Here is a 23,038-nt window from a genome sequence, read left to right on the forward strand (position 1 = left end):
ATTTGAAAACTGTGTTGTGTGCTAAAAAATAAAGATATTTGAAGTTCCAACATATACTTGACAGAGTAAACCTACCTGCTAAAATGTCTATTATTATTATCAAGTCCCTGTAAGACATGGATCAAACTATTTCTGAACCCTTTGTGGGTCTATCCATAAGTCCGCTCCACTCATTTGCAATTAATCTACTTTTTTATTTTTTAAAAATGCAAATCTGCTTCTAAACATATTTTAAAAGCATTTAAAAATGTATCTCAAAATGTATTTTGATAGGTTATCTGAGTGGATCATTGAAACAGATAACTATGTTCTGATCTGCACATTAATTCAGGAGGTGCAGATCAGATAATAATAATAATAATAATAACAATAATAATAATAATAATAATAATAATAATAATAATAATAATTTATTTATACCCCGCCCATCTGGCTGGGCCTCCCCAGCCACTCTGGGCGGCTTCCATAAAAAGCAAAAATACAGTAAAATATCACACGTTAAAAACTTCCGTAAACAGGGCTGCCTTAAGATGTCTTCTGAATGTCAGGTAGTTGTTTATCGCTTTGACATCTGCTGGAAGGGCATTCCATAGGGCGGGCGCCACTACCGAGAAGGCCCTCTGCCTGGTTCCCTGTAGCTTTGCTTCTCGCAATGAGGGAACCACCAGAAGGCCCTCGGCGCTGGACCTCAGCGTCTGGGCAGAATGATGGGAGTGGAGACGCTCCTTCAGGTATACTGGACCGAGGCCGTTTAGGGCTTTAAAGGTCAGCACCAACACTTTGAATTGTGCTCGGAAACGTACTGGGAGCCAATGTAGGTTTTTCAAGACCGGTGTTATGTGGTCTCGGCGGCCGTCACCAGTCTAGCTGCCGCGTTCTGGATTAGTTGTAGTTTCCGAGTCACCTTCAAAGGTAGCCCCATGTAGAGTGCATTACAGTAGTCCAAGCGGGAGATAACCAGAGCATGCACCACTCTGGCGAGACAGTCCGCAGGCAGATAGGGTCTCAGCCTACGTACCAGATGGAGCTGGTAAACAGCTGCCCTGGACACAGATTTGACCTGTGCCTCCATGGACAGCTGTGAGTCCAAAATGACTCCCAGGCTGCGCACCTGGTCCTTCAGGGGCACAGTTACCCTATTCAGGACCAGGGAGTCCTCCACACCAGCCCGCCCCCTGTCCCCCAAAAACAGTACTTCTGTCTTGTCAGGATTCAACCTCAATCTGTTAGCCGCCATCCATCCCCCAACCGCCTCCAGACACTCACACAGGACCTTCACCGCCTTCACTGGTTCTGATTTAAAAGAGAGGTGGAGCTTGGTATCATCCGCATACTGATGAACACCCAGCCCAAACCTCCTGATGATCTCTCCCAGCGGCTGCATGTAAATGTTGAAAAGCATGGGGGAGAGGACAGAACCCTGAGGCACCCCACAAGTGAGAGCCCAGGGGTCTGAACACTCATCCCCCCCCCACTTTCTGAACACGGCCCAGGAGGAAGGAGCGGAACCACTGTATGACAGTGCCCCCAGCTCCCAGCCCCTCAAGACGGTCCAGAAGGATGTTATGGTTGATGCTATCAAACGCCACTGAGAGATCCAGCAGAACTAGGAAACAACTCTCACCTTTGTCCCTAGCCCGCCGGAGATCATCAACCAGTGCGACCAAGGCAGTTTCAGTCCCATGATGAGGCCTGAATCCCGACTGGAAGGGATCCAAATGGTCCGCTTCTTCCAGGCGTGCCTGGAGTTGTTCGGCAGCCACTCACTCAATCACCTTGCCCAAGAATGGAAGATTTGAGACTGGGCGATAGTTGGCCATCGTGGCCGCATCTAAAGATGGTTTTTTAAGATGCGGTTTAATAACCGCCTCTTTCAGCCCATCGTCCAGTCCTTCCCGGCTAGCTTTTATAAGCCAGGATGGGCAAGGATCCAGGAGACAGGTGGTTGGTTTCACTTGTCCAAGCAGCCTGTCCACATCCTCGGAGGTAACAGATTGGAATTGATCCCACTCAACTTGACTAGACAGAACTCTAGCACTCTCCTGCCCCAGCCCTGCTCCCATGGTGGAGTCTACTTCTTCCTGAATCTGAGCAATTTTATCTGCAAAAAACTTTGCAAAATCATTGCAGGAGAACATGTGGCCCGTACTGGGCCCCGATGTTGCAGGTGGTTCCGCTAAATTGTGAACCACTTGAAAAAGTCTCCTGCTGCTGTTTTCTGCAGATGCAATAGAGGCGGTGAAGAAATTCTTCTTCGCCGTCACTATCGCCACTTGGTAGGCTCGACGTTGAGCTCTAACTTGTGTCCGGTCAGATTCGGAATGAGTTATCCGCCACCGCCACTCTAGCCGTCTCAACGATTGTTTCATTGCCCTCAGATCCGTGGAAAACCACGGGGCTGTCCGGGCTCCATGCAATCGGAGAGGGCGCTTCGGAGCCAAACAGTCAATAGCCCTGGTTAACTCCACATTCCAGCGGGCCACCAGGGAATCGGCTGAAAGGCCATCAACATGGGATAAAGCATCCCCTACCACTCTCTGGAAACCATTTGGATCCATTAAGTGGCGGGGGCGGACCATCCGAATTGGTCCCACCTCCCTGCAGAGGGGGTGGGTCGCAGAGAAGTCCAGTTGCACCAGGAAGTGATCTGACCATGGCACTTCTTTCGTTTCGCTTTTACTTAGTGTCAGATTACCAACATCCATAGAGGTAAACACCAGGTCCAAGGCATGTCCGCGGCTATGGGTTGGGCCAGACTTATTCAGGGACAGCCCCATGGAGGGCATGCTTTCCACGAAGTCCTGAGCGTGTTGGCATGGATGTTAAAATCCCCTAGGACGACCAAGCTAGGTGTCTCCAGGAGAACATCCGCCACAACCTGAAGCAGCTCGGGCAGGGAATCCTTGGTGCAGCGGAGAGGTCGGTACACCAAAAGGAATCCTGTACTGCCCCTATTGCCCAACTTCCAGAACATGCACTCGGAAAGCTGGGTCTTCCCAATAGGACGCCTGGTGCAAACTAATGACTTCCTAAAAATCACTGCCCACATGACCTGGTTTGCTGTGCGTAAGAGAAACCTGGTGGACAAGCAGCGGCAAGGACAGGCCCATCTGCTTCATCCAACCAAGTCTCTGTTACACATGCCAGGTCAAGTCCTCCATCCATGATCAAGTCATGGATGGCAGTGGTCTTATGAATCATTGACCTGGCATTGCACAGCAGCACCTTCAGGTCATGTGGGTATCCTTCAGGTCATGATTCTAGTATCCATCCGGTCAGGACCAGACCCGGAGGCAGGGATAGTCCTCAGACAGCGACTAAACCTGCCCCCTCTGTAATGACATGGTCTAGTCTTAGTGTAACTCTTCCTCCTACCCGTGATCACTGAGATCGGTTGTCCCAGTGCATCCCCCCCTGTGGAACATGCCCCAGCCATTTTGTGGGCTGGGGCCCAGTCCCCGGCAGCCCTGACCCCTCCCCCTAAGAACAAAACAACACCTTAAACAAACAAACAAAACCAATAAAACAATACAAACAAAAAAAATGTAAAAATTACAAAAACATCAAAATAATAATAATAATAAATTCCCCAAGCCCAACCAAACATCCATCCCACCCCTACCCCTCACATACAGAAAAAAATTTAAAAACATTTTAAAAACACTCTGCCCCTCTGGCAGTAACAACAACTGTCCTAGTGAGGCCTGTCAGGCCCCGCCCCAGGCCAGGTAGTAAGTGGCAGGAAGGAGCAGGGCCCTCAGGCACTCACTCAGGGGAGTCCTCCTGGGCAGCAGGCAGCAAGCACCAAGCAGTCCTTGTGAGGCTTCAGGCCCCGCCCCAGGCCAGATGGTAAGTGGCAAGAGCAGGCCCCCCAGGCACTCACTCAGGGGAGTCCTCCTGGACAGCAGGCAGCAGGCAGCAAGCAGTCCTTGTGAGGCTTCAGGCCCCGCCCCAGGCCAGATGGTAAGTGGCAAGAGCAGGGCCCCCAGGCACTCACTCAGGGGAGTCCTCCTGGGCAGCAGGCAGCAGGCAGCAGACAGTCCTTGTGAGGCTTCAGATGAGTTTATATTAAAATTCACAGAGATCAAATTCCTCAAGAATCCTTATTGCCGCGATTTTGGATTCTGCATATGTGTGTGTATACAGTTCTCTTTCTCAGAGAAGATCTGTGCTTTTTGAGATGTTGCTTATGAGAGATCTAATTCAACTTTGCCTTGAGGATTCTCTGACATACCGAAAGGGAAATCATGACCTTTCCCCGCCCCCTGGACTTTACTGCACAAAGCACATAATGGGAAACATTTTGCCACCTTTTCCCAAGCCCGGTAGTTTTATTAGTAGAGCAGTTAATGCCATCCCTTCAATGAATACTTTAAACTTTGCATTGCAACAAGAATATGCTGTGTACTTAAGACTCTGTTCCAATTAATGTTGTGGATATGTCAATTATCTATTCTTGTGCAAAGAAAGAGGCCTCTGAAATTCACAAGTGATACTGGGACATTCCTTTTATGGCACCATTTGTTAGCCACAATGATGTTGTCTTTCCCACCCACTTTTCAAGGGCCTTAAGAGAAATTCTGACATGTAGGGCATTGCATAAGTCACATTTGAGCAAATCCACATATCCCCAGCAACATACTGTGCTATCCTATGAATGTTTAATCAGAACTAAGTCTGAAGATGCTGAAAACATAGGAAGCTGCCTTCTACCAGGTCAGACTATTTGTTCATCAAACCCAGTATTGTCTACTCTAACTGGCAGTGTTTCTCTAGTCTCAGGCAAAGGTCTTTCACATCATCTGCTAACAAACCTCTCTTTTTTTGCAAAATGGAATGTGTTTATCACAGTAGAAGCCTCTAATGTCTGTGGTAGGGGCCCTTACCTCCCTGCAGGCATAGAAAACGACAACTTTAAGACTTTTGGACAGCAACACATTTCTAAAGTAGACATATGGCTTGTGCCACATTTCTGCAATAAAACAACATGATCAGAACTGAGTAACACAGTGGCTGGAATTGGCAACTCCCATGCCTATAATTTAGTCTACATATGTGGGCACTGTGTTCTCCCATTTCCACTTTTCTCTGTCTCTATCTGACTTGTACAAAGAGCAAAAGAGGACAGCGAGTCTTTTGAGGGGTATTTGGAAGTAAGGGCCAGATGGCAATGGGCTTAAGGTTGCTCAAGAAGCACTGATTCCATAAGAAGAACATGGACCTAGAAACAGATAAACAGCAGGTGTGCATTTTGTAGGCTTTTGCTTCTCCAGATCTCATATTAAATGCTCTAGGCATCTCTGGAACACCACACAGCCAGAAAATTGTGCTGCTTGTTTCACTAATTCTTCTGTGGTCAGGTCTCCTAATTCTAATAATCTATACAGAACTTGGCAGGGCACAGTTTAATTTCATTTGCATGAGAAATAGCACATTGCAAAATTGGCTTCACACAAAAGGCTCATGCTGGGATTCTGATCTTTGCTATAGTTGTACCCAAGACTGCTATGCTGTCTTCTAGATGGGGATATAAAGGTTTGGGGATCCAATTTGAGGGTAGGAGGAAAAGGAATCAATAACATTCCATTAATAGTCAGGAAACAAATACTGGCAAAGTCAAACAACCATCTTACATCAAGACCTTATCAGATGCCAGTTTTTTCTCAACCACAACAGGCACTTTCTTTGCATGAAACAAAGACTTTATTCATGAAGACTGGCGTGCTAACTCATTTTACATAATTTGTCTACTGTATTACAGTTGGAATTACTGCATGAGAAACCAGAAAATATGGTTATGTAAATTGCCTTCAGTTAAACCAAAACAAAAGTCTTGTTGATCGATGCAGTGTTAACCTCCAAGTTATACTACTTTAATACAGTCTACATAGCTCTGCCTTTGATGACTATCTGGAAACTGCAGTTAGTTCAGAATGTGGTGACTGGGGCTGCAATCTTAACATCACTTACCTGGGTGTAAGCCGCAGCAAATTCAATAGGACTTACTTCTGAGTGGACATGGTTAGAATTATGTTGTAGATTACTAACTTTGACAGGACATTATGGTCATATTACACTAGTGCTATGCCAATTGCTGTCTCTCAGTCCCTTTTCAGGTCCAATTTAAAGTGACAGGGTTTTTTACCTTTAAGGCTTACAATTTAGGACTGGAATACTTGTAGGATCACCTTTCTTTGTATACGCCTGCTGTTATGTCTGAAGCAAGGGGAAAATGGTGCCCCAATTACAGAATGCTGTCTCCAGAGGACCACCTGGCACCTACCTACCTTGCTGTCCTTTCAGCACATGGCAAATATCTTTATTAGTCTTAATTTAGTCTTAATTTTAAGCCTGCTGCCACATGTCTGGCATCTGGTCACCCTAGTGGGTGGGAATTCCCTAAATAGTATATGCAGGTAAAAACAGCTACCATAGATTTTATTGTTACCACTGGTAACCCATCCACCCTAATCCGAGATTATTTCAAATATCAGATGGAGGCAAATTCACAGTCATTTGTGTGTTTTAGTCCCAAGCAGAGGTAGAGGAGAAATTCATTTGGCCTGCATTTTAAAGCAAACCAAACTTTAAGCAGGTGATGAGCACAAATATTTTTCCTTAGTATGGTGTTTTGCTTTGTTCTGTTTCTTGTTTCTCTTGTTGGAAAATAGGAAGCTTCCTTATACAAAATCAGGTCATTGGTCCATCCACTTCAGTATTGTCTACCTTAACTGGCAGAAGCTATCCCAAGGTTCCAGTCTCTACTAGTCCTACCTGGAGATGCCATGGATTGGATGTTCTGCATGCAAAGCAGATGCTGTGCTATTGAGTTTGAATGGTTTAGTGTTCTTATTTGTGATATTATTGCTTGTTGGTTTTAGCATTGCATTCTTTCTTTCTTTTAAATTGAAAGATGACCTACAGATGCATAATCAAATTGATTTTAGTCTTGCATTGTGTGTCCTAAGAGCCTACTTCTTCAGTGAATGCTGTGTGTTGTGGGTGACGGAGGTTTTATCATCCATCTTGAACTTATTTCAGATTAGAATAAACACTGAAACACATCAGCTGCTCTCTGCTGTTTTCTAAACTAATCTGCCCACCTCATTGCCACATCTCTCAGGATACTAATAATTGCTCCAAGACACTTCAACTTTCATTAAAGTTCCTTTCCTGAATTTGACCAAGAAGCAAGACAGAGCTGTAAGTGGAATTTTGGAGGGTAGGGAGAGGGATATGGAAAACAGAATAGAGGGGGGAGGAGGGGGAGGGGGAGAAAGAGAGAACCTCCATGTTATTAGGAGAAGGAAAATCATTTGACAATCAGCCTCTGGCAATCTGGTGGTGCTGTCTGAGAGAACAATTTACCTGTCAGCACCCATCAGAATGGGGGAAGCTAGGAAAAGAATGGCAGCTGTATGGAAGAAGGTGGGGAGGGGAGAGGTTTGTGAGGAGGTAGAAGAGGAAAAGGTGAATCACTGGTGAGCGCTGCACTGTATTCCCAAGAGGCTTTGGTATGTCTGGGAGGGGGACCTCCTGTGGGTGCTTACCAGTCTTTCCATGATTCACTAGCATTTTCCCTCTAGAGGCAGGTGATGTAAGTTTCAAATATGAATATTCAAGTTATTCTGCACAGCAGTGGGAGTTCCCATTTCCATTGTGTTTGCTGCAGCCCAGTCCCCCCCCCCCAAGCTCATCTTGCATGAAGAAATAGAATATGAACCCTGTGGGGAAACTTCTGACATGCTTAGCTCAAACCTCGCTCAATATTTCCCAACCTAGTGCCCTCCAGATGTTGTGAGCTACAACTCCCATCGTCCCTGACCATTGGGTATGATAGCTGTGGCTGATGGGAGTAGCAGTCCAAAACTTCTGGAAGGCACCACCAGGTTAAGAAAGGCCGGGGCTGGTCAAGGTCACACACAAAGGATCTGTGATATTATGCATGGGATGAACCTGGGGGCTTGTGCCCAAATTACTGGACTCCTACCTCCTTCTCTGCAGACTGTTTCTTCCCAGGTCTCTTGCTTCTTTGCTTTATCAGTTTTCCCTCTTTCTCAGACTGCAATCCATCCCTATCTTCCCTTTGCAGACTGCTGACGTGTAGCAAGTCTATCTAATAATCCATCTCCATGTTCCCTCCAGCACTTATGTGACTGGCTGTCTGGAAACTGCCAGCATTTGAGGGGTTAATGCACCCAAAATAGCATACTGACTCTCTTTAGGGTGGAAAATTAAAACTGCCACAAATAAAGCCCAAGAAAGAAAGAAAGAAAGAAAGAAAGAAAGAAAGAAAGAAAGAAAGAAAGAAAGAAAGAAACCTTTGTTAAGTCAGTGGTGTGTCTCCTCTGAGTTATGGAGGCTTCCTCCTTTATAAAAGGCATGCCCTTCTCACAGGTGAGAAATTATAACAACCCATAGATGCCAGCATTTTATTCCACTTCTTTCCCACCCACCCCTCAGTGCAGACAACAGGTGTCTTATGATAATTGATGCCAGGCTTTTTTGGCACATCTAACTAAGGAGCAGACTGTACAAGGAATGCAAGTGATGTGACTTATTACTCCTTGGGCCCCAGAGAGGAGTTCCTGACTCCAACCCAATCAAATAACAAAGAAGAGAGGCAGTAAAAATCCATGAACAAGTCTAGGCTTGATTAACCACTTGGGCTAAAAATATCTCAGTGCCGCCTCCCACCCAATGTTCAAAGCAGAACCAAATCCGGTGTCCCTGTAGCATTAGAAAGGGCAAGTGGTCGGTAATGTGTTAGGAGAATGACTTGCATCATTATGTTATGATTGTTCCCAAGTACTTTCTTATTTTCTGTATACTCTTCGCTGATATGTACTGCATTTATATCTAACGTTGGAGCTGCAATTTAAACATACGGAGCTGGCTTCCCTAAGAAATTGACAATGCCCTCATGTTTCAGAACATTCCCAGAACATAGGAACATACAACAAGCCTTGCTGGATCAGGCCAAAGGCCCATCTAGGGAAATCTGCAAGCAGGACATGAGCAAAACAGCACTCTTGTCAACCAGCAATTCCTAGCAACTGCCATTCAGAGGCATACTGCCATCAGTGGATGTAGAAAATAGCCATTATGGCTAATAGCCATTGATACCCTTACTTTCCATGAGCCCTCTTTGCCCTGGTGGTACCTTTCCTGATCTCCTGTATACATTCCACCTGAGCTTCTAATATGGTGGGTTTAAACAACTCCCAAGCATTTATTTATTTTTTGGAGAGAATTGACCCATCATTTTACCATTGCCCTCATTTTGGGGAAATTTGCTTTTTTGAAATCAAATGTGACTGTGTTCAATTTTCTTTATGATTGTCCATTTACATATATATAGTACTGGATAGCACCATGGTCACTGTTCCCAACCACTTTGACAACAGTTACATTTCAAACCCTGTCCTTACTAATAAACTCTATGAACTGCTATTAAACCCACAGTGAGAGTTTCATAATATGTATGCAGACAGCATGACAGGGTGCAATACAGGAGAGGGTTCATGTACCTTTAATAATTGTGGAATCCAGATTCCTCATGGGCCACGTGGTTGCCACCTCAGCAGAAATGTGGCTTCATGGTAAAGTCCTACTCGGTGATTATGATTGCTGGTGCAATGCAAATAGCAGCAAATGTATCCCACTGGAATTAATTGCCACCATCTAAATAAACCACTGCAAATCACACTGCTGCATTCAAGCCATTTTTGGAACCCATCCATGGATGCCTGTGAGTTAGCAGAGACGAACATTTGACAGAAATGTGACTGCATCCGAACTCTTGATATGAAATCACAGATTTGGTAACTAAGCAGCTGCCATTTCAGGAGAATGCTGAGGCTCCATTCCATCTCAGCTGAGAGATTTGTGTCTGTTGTCACTGGAGCCTTCTTGTCTGGTGCTGCTTGTAAACTTTCCAAATGAATTACCCTGTGTAAGTCACACGCTCCTCCTCCTCTGGACAGCCTGCACTCTGATCTGTCCTTGCCCAACCTTTGGGCACTGCAGTCCTTTTTTGCTATTTCTAAGGAGCATGTGAGTTGAGGCAAGGTGATGTCTGAGTAAATTGACCTTGACAGAAATCTATAACTACTGGTGCCCCAGAGGTACAAATGTCTGAAGACAGAAACAAACTGGTTGCATTCTGGAATCTATTTCCATCCTTGCATTTGCACAGTTTTAATAATATTTTTTAAAAATGTTATCGGAATCATCTTTCTACATAATTATTCCACTACATAGATTCTAGAGTTCTAACAATGTGTCCAGCTGTATTTACTCCTGAATTGGTTCCCTGGTTCCCATTATCAATTGTGTGGGTGGACAGGGAACACCATGAAGCATAGTCTCTGGCGTGTTGACTCTAAGTGACTGAATGCATCTGAATGCATCCCTCTTCAAGTCAGACACTACAGACTTAAACTGGCTTCATGGTTGTTCCCTCTTTCTAGAGAATCATGGGGACTGTTCTGTGTTATGCGGAAGGGGCTAGAAACCTCTTACCATAAAATTCTCAACACCTCACCAGTGGGTATTTGGGGAAAGCTATGGCAGCAGAAGTGATATAAAGCCAATATAAGTTTGTAGCATAGATAGGCTTAGAGGACAATCTATGACAGTGACAGCACAATGCTTTTGAAGAAAGATATGGTATAACTTGCTTCATTCCGCCTAAAATTTTGCCATATTCTCTGAACTACTAATATGGTGTGACGGGTAGTTCAGCATAGACCAGGAAGATTTGGGTTGAAGTTCCACCTTTCTTTAATCAAGTTACTGCCTCTCCCCCTCTGACTAGCATTGTTAAAATGAGAATAATAGCTGCTTGTCTGCATGAGGATCTGTTAAAGTGTGGATCACTAAGAATATTGGCCCAAGTCTTCCAGATTCCGTTTTGAACTCCTTACTCCATCTTGAAGGACCTAAGCAGGTGGCTTATCCAGTAGCTTTTCCTCACAATATTTCCCATTTTCATTTAGCTATCTTTCAGAACTATCAGTTCTCTTTCCAACAACAGTTGTATAGCACATGTTTGATGAGATCAAACATTCAAAAGCATTTGCTTTTATGGACACAAGCCCTTGTCATCAGCTAGATGAACTGAGATTTTTTTTTTTTTTTTTTTTTTTTTGCATCTATATAAAGGAGAAAAATGTACAGTATGGTGGGTGGCAGTGAGTAAAAAAAAATACAGCCAGTGATAATTACAGTAATAATTACATTTATATCCCAGTCCCACCTTTCAAAGTGAAACATATGGTTCTCCCCTCCATTTCTTCCTCACAACAACCTTGTGAGGTACCGGTATGTTAGGATGAGAGACAGTGACTGGCCCAAGGTCACCCAGTGAGCATCATCGTTGAGTGGGGATTTGAACCCTGGTCTCCCAGGTCCTCGTTCAAGACAAGCACTACACTGTGGCTTAATTAGAGTACAGTATGTTAAATGAGCACACCTTTAAGAGTAGCAGATTGGTGTTAATTTACTTAGATTTGAGGAAATGATTGTAATAACATTTGTAAGTGGGGCAGGAACCCAATCAGAAGAAACAGCCATCAGTAGTCCAAAGGTCTATGAAAGCTTGTTTCATAGTTCCTAGTCTTAAAGCTGCAACAAGACTCTTTGCTGTTTTTGCTGCAAGAGACTAACATGGTTACCCCTCTGGAAATTCTTAAAGGAAAAGTAATAGTAGAAGGAATTGATTGATTGATCTCATGCATGAAGCATTTTTGTCCAAAATTTGATGGCATGGTCTATTATGGTTCAAGATAATCCTCAATCAAGTGAACAGGAACAAAAGAAGACACTTTGTACTGAATTAGACCATTGGTCCATATACCTCCATATTGTCTGCCTTAACTGGAAGTGGTTCTCTAGTGTTTCAGTCAGGAAATGTTCCCAAACCTACCAAAAGATGCTGGAATATTCTGCATGCAAAGCAAATCCCTCCCCCAAAGTGGATCAGCAGTCCCTTGCTGAAATTTATTTGACTTGGTTGCATCTGTGGCAATAAGTTCCAGGGTTTAGTGCCCAAGTTGACAACCACAGAACTCTGCTTCATGTCTTGCCATTCTCATGTGACTGGGGGATATGTGGATGTTGTGCTTTTGCCTTCCCAGCTGTCCCCCAGCTGTGCTGCAGCCTGAGGCAGATGGATATTCAACCAGAGTCTTCTTTTTTTCAGACAAGTTCTCTCTTTTCTTCTGGCTTTTGTTAAGGCTCAGCAGTGAGGAGAATTACAATCCACAAACATTCCATCTAATTTTAAACTGTGTAAATTATTTTTTAAAAATAAGCAATGAGTTATTTTGGGAACGGGTAGCATGTTAATTTAACCAGGATGGATGGTTTTGCCTTCCCCGACTTAATGGCTTTTGTATTGCTTGATTATTTTCCTTTTAAATTGATGGTCCTACCCTGGCTGCCCCATCACCCACATCTGCACAACTATTCTTTCCTATTTTGAACACAGACATAGACTGCCAGCACAGCTGTGCTTCTGGTGACTTATTTTCTCTCTTTGTAAACAGAATCACATAACTATCTCCCTTACATGTACAATATATGTGCTGTAATTGTTGCTCCTTTTTAGTTGACTAGGAAGCTGCTGCAGTTTAGCCAATGCAATAATTACTGGGGTTCTCTTATTGCTCATAATACTGAAAATTGACCATATGTGTAGTGGGAGGATGTGTCATGAAGGTGCAGCTGTAGCCCAAGGCATCCTTAACTCATCAGTCTATAAATAAACTCAGAAAGCTACAGCAGTTGCACAGAGTTTACAGATCCTTCTTCTGTTTTAGTGTATGGGTCATTGCTTATTTACATAGTATTTTAGTGATCTACCCCAAATTGTACTCTTGCTGCATTTTGTGGAAAATATTCTGAATGTTGCTTGCTCAGAATTAAAAGCTAAGCAAATTTCCTCAGACGAAAATGCTGGTGAGGTCATAAATGTCTGTTTATAATTTCCCACTCTCTGTCCACATTTTGTTTTCATTCTCTTCAGTCTGTTTTATTTTTTATTTTTCCATTTGTTGAAGTGGTAAGGGGGAAGAAAGAGATGTAAAGTAGTAGGTAATCAGAGCTGCTTCAGAAGTTCGTTTGTTCTTCCCAAGATTGGTCCTGCAAGCAAATGATCCCTGTACAATAACTTATGTCTTATGAAGGGGTAAGACACATGTGTATATGAGGATCAGATGTAGGGCACACTGACAATTATGGAATGGCTTAGCATATCCAGGTATGGCTTGTGCATGGCTGTGGGTATAAAGCTTTGTCCCACTATTATTATCGTCACTTGCTACAGTGCTCTTGTTAGCAAGATCCTTTTAGAAAAGATCCATATAATTATGGAAAGTTTGCTGGCATGTCACCTCCCAGCTTATGTGCAATATGATGTATTCTAGGAATAATATAATAGCTCTTGGATTTTTAACTTGATTGGGTTTCAGCTGCTGCAGTGTGAATGGCCATCTTTGTGGCAGTTTCCAGCTGCTCAATCCATCCCGAGCTGTCCATTTCCTGCACCGTGGCATTATTCTATCCTTTATTATTACAGAGCAGTTCAGCAATGGTTCCTGCATGTGGATGGCTAGATCGATCAATAGATAGATAGATCTCACCCTGATATTTTATGAGAGGGTGATACAGTGGTACCTCTGGATGCGAATGCAACCTGCATCTGCGTGTGCCGCGATTCGCCGCTTCCACACATGCGTGTGATGTCATTTTGACCATCTGCGCATGCGTGAGCAGCGAAACCCGGAAGTAACACACTTCATTACTTCCAGGTCGCCACAGCGCGCAACCCAAAATTACTCATCCCGAAGCTTTGAGCTCATTGCTTGCACCTGATACTGTCACCAAAATGCTGTTGAGGTTGCTCATAGGACCGGTCCATAATCCTTAGGAGTGGGATGAGGTATTATTGAGCTGCTCTTGGCTGGAAAATGTCATTTGGGTAGTTTTGATGCCAGTTTGTGTTAAGTGACAAACATGGCCATTCAAACCCTATTCTCTATTGCTTTAATCTAGGTGGAAAAATAATTTAGTGCTTTGGAGAGCAGCAAGCCTACGTTTTGATTTCTTCATTGTAATACATCTAGCCTCCAAGGATTCTGTTGAGGACTGTCCAAAATAAATATATTAAGATGAGGAGGGTAGACAAGGGACTCCGTGCTATACAATGTAATTCAGTGCTGATTGCACTGAGCAGGAGAAGACCCTCCCTTGGTGACACGGTGCAGCTCATTCACTGATTATTCATATTCTATGTGAATTGTGCAGTTTGCATAGTGATTTATTCATTTTCTTCGAAGTATCAAAGATGGGATGCCAATTATTATTTATTTTCATTTACAATCTGCCTAAAAATATACCAATCCTAATGGGCCAATCATCTGGTCTAGTAGTGAGAAGCCAAGGTTCATGTGTGGAATTTAATTAGCTCCCAGGTGTTCAAAATGAAAAGCAATCCATACGTTTCTGGTAAGAAATGCGAACGAGAGTCCATGTTTGGCATATTATATTAAATTATATTTGTGTACACTTCAGCATGGCAAAGAGAGTAAAACAGACAGTTTAACTTTTCTAAACTGGGTATCCTAAATGTTTTGGAGAAACATTAAGGGAATGCAATTTTTTTAAAAAATAGGTACTTTGTGAAACTTAACAGGTAATTTATCATTTCTTTTGGGAGATGCTCAGTTCAGTGTCACAGTTATCAGGGCCTGATTGTATACAGAATTAGGTGCTGAATCGGTGGACTTACATATGCCTAATTCCACATTAGATTGCAGAATTGCTTTATGTAATACATTATTTATGTGTGGGTGTTTGGAGTAATGACTCTGCGCGGAGACATCTAGGACTACTTCCTAATGAGGTTTGGACTGGGCAGCTGACCTACTTCCTTAGCTGGGGGATCCAGAAGATGGTGTGCTCCTGGAAGCTGGTGAAATATGACCCTCAAGACTGAACTATTTCAGTGTGCTCTATGAGTACTTCCTTTGAGGTTGGTCTGGAAGCTACAGGCAGTAGAAAATGCAGAGACAATTGGGTGGTTGTATGCCTCCTTCCAGCAACTCCTGCAACCAAGCTGATGCCATATTGCTTTCCTTTCCTTTGGACCATATCACTGAGGCCGAGTGGGGTCTTGTTCTCTGGGCAGCCCAGGACCTCCACATACACTGGCTAGGCTTGCACCCTAGAGAGGTCACTTTAGTGTTGCTAATGCAGTGGTTTGACTTCACCCCCAGAGGTGCACTCAGTTGTCTCTCAAGATTGGTGGGTGCCAACAACAACAACAACAACAACAACAACAACAACAACAACAACAGGCTACTAGGTACATGTTCCCCAGTTCTGAAAGTGTTTTACTGGCTATCTATATGCTACCAGGCCAAGTTCAAGGTACTTCTGCTAACATGCCAAGCTCTATATGGCTCAGGACCTGTGTCTGATGAAACACATTCTCCTATAAGTACCTGTGCCCAGACATTTAATCTATCATTCTCTTGATGCTGCTGCATTTGCCCTGAATGCAATATGCAGCAACCCAAAACAAATCATTCTTGTTACAAGCTATGAAACTCCCTTCCCTTCTCTTCCCTTCCCGATAAGACCTGTTGCAACCCCTATGAGGCTTTGCCACCATTTAAAATTATATATTTTTGCTCAGGCTTTTGGTTGATTTTTTCCCCTCCTCTGCCATTTGTCTTTCATATTTTTATTTTCAGTAGGTGCGGCAGTTTCTTTGAAGTGCTGTGGATTGTTTCAACCCCGTAGTGTGGTTTTAAATTGTTCAGATTGTTGTTGTAAACTGCTTTGGTGGGAACATGACCTCAAAAGTGGTCTATAAACCTCATATATAAGCATGACTAGCTCTACCACTTGAATGCTGCCCGGGGCATGATGATGCACTGTATGGGAACTCAGGAAGTTACATTATGCTGAGTCAGATTATCTGGCTCAGTGTTGTATACATCTGCTTTCCATATGTTTTGGACCACAGCACCCATTAGCCCCAGCCAGTCCTGAGGTGAGTTGTAGTCCAACACATCTGGAGAGTACCAGGTAGGCAAAGGCTGGTATACACAGTCTAGCAACAACTCTACAGGAGTTCAGAAAGGGTTCTCCCTGTCCCCAACTTGGAGATGCCAGGGATTGAACCTGAGACTTTATGCATGCTATAGCCCTTTCCCTGAAGATTATTGGTGATAAATAGCAGTAGTAGCAGTGGTGTTTCTGTTCTATTACAAGCAATACATTCCCAATATTTGGGGGGTGGTTTGCATGTGGATAATGGGTTTTATTTTAATTAATTGATTGATTTTTTTTGTTAGTGTAATGCCATGTCAAAAATCCATCTGTGCCAGTACTTGGTCCAAAGGGTGGGATGGAGCTCTTGTGGAGTGAGCAATATAGACACACATCTAAGAAACAGGGGTATGTGTGAGAAGTGTACATATTGGAGAATCTTCTTGCATATTAAAGAACGTGGCTGCAGTAGAAGATGCTAGGGGACCTGAGATTTTGCTATCCAAACCAATGTTTAAAAAGAAGAAGCCTGGAAGCATGTTTAAAATGCTATTGGGAGATTCTTAGGTTCACATCCTAATTAACAGAAGCAAATACAGAAATGGTGCTAAGCAAAGGCTACATGTATTAGCATTTAATTATATAACAAAACCCAAGTCTATTATAGTCACTCCTGGGAACAAAGATAGCAGGCAATGTAAGGTGGACTGGAGTTACATTTTTTTAATAAAAAAATCTGTAATGAATTAATTTAAATATATACTATATTGCCTGTCTCCAACGGGGACATCTGAAACTGTAGATCGACTACAGAGCTGAGTTATGGTCAGGTTCGTTAGTTGCCTGCTCCTTCCCTGACCTCTGTTCTACACCCAATGATAAATTTGTCGTTATTTTCACATAGGGCCAGTAGCTGTGCTTCTCTAAGGATAGAATGAGTAGTTTTAAGAAACAGATTCAGTGGCACTTTTTCATCTTGTCAAGAGGAGCACATTGAGCTCTTTGGTGTGAATTGCATTCATTGTGATTAACCCTGCAGGTCCTTATGTTAATATCAACACACTGATAGTTTTCATAGGGTTTAGATGGCTAGGAAATGACCTACAAGCTACAGTCCTAAATACACTAGGAAGCAAGCCCTATTGAACATAGCAAGCATGAAGAGGATTGCGCAGTTAGAGCTTGATTGATTGAGCAATCTATTTAATTAATTAATCTTCCTTATCACCTGCCCTTCATTGAATGGTCCTAGGATAGGTTACAAAAATATCATAATTAAAACAAGTAGAAATGATACTAAAATCAAAAATTGAAACCACAAAACTAACCAATGTGTCATAATGATGGCAAGAATCTCTTTCCTCCTGCCTCTTCCAGGTAGGAAGGGATTAAAAAAAAGTTGTGGATATGGTTATGTGGGTGTAACAGGAGAAACAACTATTTTTGCTTAGAATGCTGATACCTGGATATGTGACTATGTAATTCCAATGATCTGGCAGGAATGTATTTTCATGCTCCTCTGAATAGATACATTCTTTAAAATGTGCATTATCAATTACTGATTGCTATTTTTGCCTCAAGCGAAACAGCATAAAGACAATCCTTCTCGGGGCATGACCTCGAGAATGATTGTGGTGGCATTTCTGAAAGTATGAAACGTTAACTTTTGAGCATTCATAAATTATGCATTCTGGTGTAAAATTACGCAAGCGTGCTAGTGTGAATAAAGGGGGACTCATAAGTGTCCCTTTGTGAAAGGAACCTTTGTTACCATAGCTTCCATTGTGAGTTGTGAGCTCTTTGAAACCAAACAAATATGGTGCTCTAAACCTGAATGGGTATAACCCAAGTCAACTTTGATCCTGAACCATTGGGGAAGCATTCATACATTGTTTCCAAAACTGTACAGATCTGGTTCAGGGAGATGTGGTTATTGACCATTTCATTACATTACTGATCATATTGCATTGCACATCTGTCCAACAAAGGTCTATATTGATCCATCAAACTGAATAGAAAAGCATATGCCCAGGAGAGCTCTGTAACATCACAGCTTGGAACGGCCATACTTTTGGATCTCCTTTTCCCATCTTCTACATGTGCTACCTGTCTTGTGCGATATCTCTGCACTCTGAGACGGGTTTTGGCTCTCTTAACACAGGCAGATAGACTTATCTAGGTGAGAATGCTCTGGGGCTTTATGATGTAGGATGTAGTTAAGGACCAGTTAGGTAGTACTTTGGCTTGAGGTTGTACAGTCTGACCACTTGAAAGCTTCAAGCTCCATGGAGGTCTAAATGTGGAATTATCTTTGTGTTTTATTTACCCCCCCCCCCAAATTAGTAAACATTAAAAAAAATGGATTGGGAAAGAGATCCTTATATTAGCAGAATATTCCAAGTCTTGCTGGCACATAGAGTCCATGGCATGTGATTTTACCAGCACAAAAGACTTAATATGAGGCATGATACTAAGCTAAGATGACGGAGGGTCTGATCAAGCCTTGAATCTCCTATAATGTTCCTATGTCAATAAACCCTTGCAGAAACAAATGGTGCACTGAGCTAAATGCTCTTCTTCTCTTCTCTGGGCAATCAATATCCCTGAAGAACAGAATGCAATCCCTCGCTGTTTGAGAGATAATTGAAAAAGTCCAGGAATGTAAATAATTAACACTATTTGTAGGATATGGTGAGCTCTTTCCCTAGTGCCTTGTCAGAGTAAGTTTGTACCATCTGATTGATCACAGTTTTGATTGATGTCTTAGTAATTATCGAAACCTCCCATTCAGGTGACAGTACATTGGCCATAGAGTGGTTGTCTGGACCCAACTGATGGCTTGCTTACAGAAAATCAACTCATGGCTCTGCTTTGGGGCACTATATGTGTGAGGGACAGAGAGAGGGAGAAGTATTAAAATGGAAAGTGTTGTAATGATACAGATCTTCTAAAGGATATGTTGCTGCTTTTCCTGTTTTCTTGTACGACAACACTACTGTGGTGCACAAAATCGCTGAATTATAGGACTGGAATGGATAGTCCTCAAAGTCATGCGCTTGACAGAGTGAGGGGATTTGGGGATGTATAAGCAAGGGCATACCGTAGATCATTTCAACAGCATGTCAGGATACAGCCCAGGAGTATACACAAGCCCAAGCCCCAGACTGTTTACCTGTGTAGAATCTGTGCAGCCTTCACACACACATAAGCAGAAACGTCCAGGGTGTGAAAGGTGACACAAAAATGCAAGTGGTTCTAAAACTGTGGTTCGAATGACAGGTTTGTTCTTTACAGCATTTCTCACTGAAATAACATCCTTTCCCCTTAGCACATAGCACAGAGTTATCTTTCTCTGGCATGTTGATTTTGTAAAGAACAGGTGATCAAAAAAAGCAACCTAACATATTTACTGTGCTTAGGGGTAATTAAGTTCAATGGGACTTCAGATATTAGGGTTAAACTGTTAAATTAGATATATAATCCGTAATAGGGAAAGGCCACTGGTTTTAGGGTAGCCATGTGTCTTCCTTTACAGAGGACAGCCCTCTATTTGAAGACATCCTCTTGATAGCCAGTTTAAAGATAACTACAAGAAAGGAGTGCAGACTCTTGAAGTTGGCTGTCAGCAGTTACCAGCTGGACAGCAGATTGAGCAGACAATCAAGTTACTTCTAAGTGGCTACAAGCCTCTGTATACCAGTTGCTGAGAATCATATGGGGAGAGTGCTTTCTGGTTGTGAGCTTCTGGTTGGCCACTGTGATAACACAGGATGCTGGTCTACATGGGGCTTTGTTCTGATCCAACAGACTCTTCCTCTGTTCTTATGAAGTGTACTTCCCAGAGGCATTTAGGAGGGTGGGGGACTGATGCTCGCCAGCCAGGGTGGCACTGTGATCTAAACCACTGAGCCTCTTGGACTTGCGGTTAGGAAGGTCAGCGGTTCAAATCCCCGCAACGGGGTGAGCTCCAGTTGCTCTGCCCCAGCTTCTGCCAACCTAGCAGTTTGAAAGGATGCTAGTGCAAGTAGATAAATAGGTACTGCTGCAGCAGGAAGGTAAATGGCATTTCCGTGCACTCTGGCACTTGTCGCAGTGTACTGTTGCACCAGAAGCGGTTTAGTAATGCTGGCCGGAAAGCTGTCTGTGGACAAACGCTGGCTCCCTTGGACTGAAAAGTGAGATGAGCGCCACACCCCATAGTCACCTTTGTTTGAACTTAACCGTCCAGGGGTCCTTTACTTACTATTAAGTGTCATTCCCAGAGGCATTTAGGAGGGTAGGGGACTGATGCTCACCAGCCAGTGGTGTCATGTGGTGTGCTGCTGCCACTGGTAAGATCTGCCTGAACTCTCTCTGTCATATACACATGTCACCAAAATAAATTGTAGCATTATTCTCAAGGGCATTTGGGAGAGGTGAAAGGTGGCTACTATTTCATAATTTCTGGAAGACTGCCACTGTAAAGAGGATGGTGGTGGCAAAAAAAAAAGAAGCTTAAGTTTTGCTTAAACCCCACCCCCACCCCCACCCCACCCCCACCCCCACCCCCACAACTGCCTCAAAATTTAAGCAGGTTTCCAAGTTGGCTGCTGCAAAACAAAGGCTAAATTTTGTTTTGAAATGAAGATGGGAGTTTCCAGAATTTAGGGAGCTCAGATTCTCAGAATAAACAAGTGATTAAGATAAATGCAAAAGTTGGCACTTGCACATTTCCCCTTGCCTTCTATGCTCATTGATCCTTCAGATTTGGCCCCAGTAGGGAACAGGCACCTTAAGCCCTGCATCAAAAGCTTTGTCAGCCTGAGAAAGAAGAAGAAGATGATGCAGCTATTGATAAAGAAAATGCCTAACCCACTGCAGTGCAATGAAAAGATTAAGTGTGGGGACTTGGCTGAGATCAATTGTAATGGCTTTGACCCTGCCATGTGTAAAGCATCTAGGGCAAATGCAGAGTGACAGGTTAGGGGTCACTGATTTGGAGCATCAAGGAATCAGAAGAGATAATAAGCAGACCCTCTCCCTTCTAGGTGAGTGCCTTGCAGGATCAGCCACAAAGCCAAATTTACCAAGGCAGAAAGACCCATGGCTGAGCTTAATGGGGCATGCCAGCTACTTGCATCATCTGTTTTCAAATAAGGGCTCTGTGCTTCAGAATGGGGGGGGGGGGATAGGAGGGAGATTTTTTTTCTTATTTAAATCACTGGAACTAGTTTATCTAGAACTTTCAGTAATGCTCAGATACAGTGATTTGGTCTTGCTGGGTTGAGTTCTTATATGTTACATGGGAGATAAATGAAACTGCAATCACTATGAAGTTGTATTCCTTTGAAATGTTTCGGGGTAAGAGGACAAGGCCTTATCTGTGCTGGAATAAGTGATCACGTAGCTACACTAATGCAAACTGATGAGGTGCAGGCCAAGGGTGCATAAGAACTCCATGTATGACCTCAAACATTTAGACCTATTATTCAGCATAGGATTGCCTACATTTTTTCAGAGACTTAAATTGCCTTAGCAACCATCAGAAGACTGCACAGTATTTATCTTTCCGAGAGGCAGACTGCAATCAGATCCTTAAGGAATTAGAATTACCTGTGCAAGCTCATCAGGCATTTGAGGAGGGGATAGGCTAGCAGAATTGCAACAGAGGGCAGTCTACCCCTAGTATTGCATGGTGGCACTTTTTTGATATTTTATGCTAATTTCCCACCCATCCTCCACCAAGGGTACATAGGGTATGTTTGTGGCATCAAGTGCTTTTCCAACTCCATAGGATAGCACTCCATAGGAAGTCCCTTCCCAGCATCTGCTCTATGCAGCTTGTTTGCTTAAACAGCTGCCACTTATTGCCCTTGGGGTAGCAGCACATTATGGGCTAACTGATTTCGGTCCTTTAAATCTATAAAGAATAGGAAGTGCTATGTCAATATAAGTCAGTCTTGTATTATTAACAATAAACTGTGTAGTATGTACTGTGGTATATAGACTCATAAAAATAAAGTAGCTACACTACATAAGGAAGAGGAATAACCGACTAGATATAACTATAAGGTGTCTACTTACATACTCATCTCACTAAGAAATATATTGATGGTTTTCTGCTGTCTGGTTAAAAATCATCTTCCTCGAGTAAGACTCTACTGGTGATATCATCATGTGAAAGACTCCCTGCGGGGGATATTTTGACAGAAAGTGTGATAAAGTATAATACTATGGATATCTCCCCCATTTGCTATTTATGAGGGATTCTGTTACCTAGAGGGATTAATCCTCTATCGTTTTACAATACAATATAGATTTTCCCCACTGTTTCTCTGCATATATAATAAGCTAACATTCTTAAGCATTGCACACTATGTGACATGTTTTTGTGGCAGGTTTTTTTTTTTTTGCAAACTAGCAGGGTATTTCCCTTCTCCGTCCTGTCCCAAATCATCACTACCCTGAAAACACACAAATTTCAGCGTTTTTTAAAAAAGAGGATTGTTTCTATGTGGGTTCTTTTGGTTTTTAATTCAGCATGGAAGCACAACTGTAGAGATAAAGAAAATGTGCAGCAGTTCCTTTTTCCTGTGTCAGAAATATGAATCTTGTCCTTCATACACTGCTTCCCTGATCCAGTGATCATCCACAGACAAAAGATAAAACCATGAGAACAGCTGTTTTAAAAAAAACAAGGAAAAGAACCCTATAAACTTCACTAAAATCACCACCAGAAATGGAAATGGAAGGTTTTTTACACTAGAGTTTCTGTCATATGTTGGGCATTTATTTGATTACTATGCTTTATTCTCTGTTGGCTGCACAATGGACCTTCATCTCCCTGTGCACAATCTAAATCTGTTCTGGGTTTCTCCTTGCTCCAGAGTTTCCTCTGGAGCAGATTTGGGGAGGGTGCAGGTGGCTCATGGAGAGAGTAGAGGCAGGAGTTCTGCCATGGAGGTGGGCAGTATCCAATGAAGTGCTACCATCATTG

The 23,038-nt window shown here is 43.0% G+C and overlaps 1 protein-coding gene across 2 annotated transcripts in view; it reads left to right on the plus strand.

Moving 5' to 3' along the window:
• The window catches only part of PLXNA2 (plexin A2), a 418,876-nt gene that overhangs the window by 95,666 nt on the left and 300,172 nt on the right, over window positions 1-23,038 (plus strand). The gene's annotated exons all lie outside the window — the stretch shown is intronic.

Source organism: Podarcis erhardii, assembly GCF_964252035.2.
Source record: "Podarcis erhardii genome assembly, chromosome: 6".
Lineage (NCBI taxonomy): Eukaryota > Metazoa > Chordata > Lepidosauria > Squamata > Lacertidae > Podarcis > Podarcis erhardii.